Below are 2,500 nucleotides of genomic sequence, written 5' to 3' on the forward strand. Positions count from 1 at the left end.
AAAGAGGCGCCCTGGCGTAGGCGCCCAGGCGCCAAAAGAGGCGCCAGGCGAAAAGGCGCCAGGGCGCCCAGGCGGAAAAGAGGCGCCCAGGCGGAATGGCGCCAGGGCGCCCAGGCGGAAAAGAGGCGCCCAGGCGAAAAAGAGGCGCCCAGGCGGAAAAGAGGCGCCCTGGCGTAGGCGCCCAGGCGCCAAAAGAGGCGCCAGGCGAAAAGGCGCCAGGGCGCCCAGGCGGAAAAGAGGCGCCCAGGCGGAATGGCGCCAGGGCGCCCAGGCGGAAAAGAGGCGCCCAGGCGAAAAAGAGGCGCCCAGGCGGAAAGGCGCCAGGGCGCCCAGGCGGAAAAGAGGCGCCCTGGCGTAGGCGCCCATGCGCCAAAAGAGGCACCCAGGCGAAAAGGCGCCAGGGCGCCCAGGCGGAAAAGAGGCGCCCAGGCGGAATGGCGCCAGGGCACCCAGGCGGAAAAGAGGCGCCCAGGCGGAAAAGAGGCGCCCTGGCGTAGGCGCCCAGGCGCCAAAAGAGGCGCCAGGCGAAAAGGCGCCAGGGCGCCCAGGCGGAAAAGAGGCGCCCAGGCGAAAAAGAGGCGCCCTGGCGGAAAAGAGGCGCCCTGGCGTAGGCGCCCAGGCGCCAAAAGAGGCACCCAGGCGAAAAGGCGCCAGGGCGCCCAGGCGGAAAAGAGGCGCCCAGGCGGAATGGCGCCAGGGCACCCAGGCGGAAAAGAGGCGCCCAGGCGAAAAAGAGGCGCCCAGGCGGAAAAGAGGCGCCCTGGCGTAGGCGCCCAGGCGCCAAAAGAGGCGCCCAGGCGAAAAGGCGCCAGGGCGCCCAGGCGAAGAGGCGCCAGGGCGCCCAGGTGGGAAAGAGGCGCCCAGGCGAAAAGGCGCCAGGGCGCCCAGGCAGAAAAGAGGCGCCCAGGCGAAAAAGAGGCGCCCAGGCAGAAAGGCGCCATGGCGCCCAGCCGGAAAAGAGGCGCCCTGGCCAGGCGGAAAAGAGGCGCCCAGGCGGAAAAGAGGTGCCCAGGCGAAAAAGAGTCGCCCAGGCCGAAAGGCGCCATGGCGCCCAGGCGGAAAAGAGGCGCCCACGCGAAAAGGCGCCAGGGCGCCAAGGCGGAAAACAGGCGCCCAGGCGGAAAGGTGCCAGGGCGCCCAGGCGGAAAAGAGGCGCCCAGGCGCGTGGGGGGCAAGGCGCCAGGCGCCAGGCACGCGCGGAGGCAAGGCGCCAGGCGCAAGGCGCCACGCGCGCGCGCGCGTGGGGGGCGAGGCGCAAGGCGCCACGCGCGCGCGCGCGTGGGGGGCGAGGCGCCAGGCGCCAGGCGCCGGGCGCGCGTGGGGGGCAAGGCGCCAGGCGCCGGGCGCGCGCGTGGGGGGCGAGGCGCCAGGCGCCAGGCGCCGGGCGCGCGTGGGGGGCAAGGCGCCAGGCGCCGGGCGCGCGCGCGTGGGGCGCCAGGCGCCTGGCGGGCGGGCGCCCCCAGGAAGGGGTGCTGGCGCGCGATGGGGTTGCGCCCGTACGGACCGTGTGACAGTACAGACACTTTGGCGAAACCTCCTGCCCGAAGCGATTTTAGGCGTTCGGCTAGGTAGGTGACCCGGTTTTTTTCGCGTTTCTCGGCCGCTAGCCCCTTTTTTCGCGTTTTCGTGCGCGCGCCCCTCTTGACCTCGCACGCGCGCCGCGCGTCGCGTCCTTGTCCTTGTCCGCGTCCGCGTTCGCGTGTGTCGGCGATCACGGGCCCCGTGCATGGCTCGTCTCTGTGGACCATCGCCCCGCTCTTGTCCCTCTTTCGTGTTTGTGTGGCGCCCCGCCCCGTGCACCATTGCCGGCTGGCAGCAAGGTGCCTAGCCCCCCTTGCCGCCAGGCCTGTCCACCCCAAGGTGCTAAAGCCGCCAGGCACCTGTGCCGCCGAACCGTGCGTCCGTAAGCCGCTGCACGTGCGGCGGCCGGCCATGCCCGTGCTATTGACCCTGTGTGACAGTACAGACACTTTGGCGAAACCTCCTGGCCGACGGGGTTTTTGCGCCCACCTAGGTAGGGCGACCCCTTTTTTTTCGTGTCGCCTGTCCGTGTGTCCCTTTTTCGCCTTTTTCGGGTTCGTGTTTTCGTGTGCCGCCAAAAGCAAGCCCTGCGCTCGTCCCGTCCCGCTTGACCCGTGCATCCGCCGGTGCTGGCCTGCAAAATGCCTGTGAGCGACGCACGTGACCAGCAGCCCAGGCGAGTGTGCACGGGTGGCAGGCGAAACGGGCGTGCGTGTCGCCAGTGTGTATGTCCCTTTTTCGCCTTTTTCGGGTTCGTGTTTTCGTGTGCCGCCAAAAGCAAGCCCTGCGCTCGTCCCGTCCCGCTTGACCCGTGCATCCGCCGGTGCTGGCCTGCAAAATGCCTATGAGCGACGCATGTGACCAGCAGCCCAGGCGAGTGTGCATGGGTGGCAGGCGAAACGGGCGCGCGTGTCGCCAGTGCGTATGTCCCTTTTTCGGGTTCGTGTTTTCGTGTGCCACCAAAAGCAAGCCTTGCGCT

This window comes from Aristolochia californica, unplaced genomic scaffold (assembly GCF_029961685.1).
Source record: "Aristolochia californica isolate CCGP_79_NKW_82.1479 unplaced genomic scaffold, dmAriCali1.0.hap1 SCAF_41, whole genome shotgun sequence".
In the NCBI taxonomy this organism is placed as follows: Eukaryota; Viridiplantae; Streptophyta; class Magnoliopsida; order Piperales; family Aristolochiaceae; genus Aristolochia; species Aristolochia californica.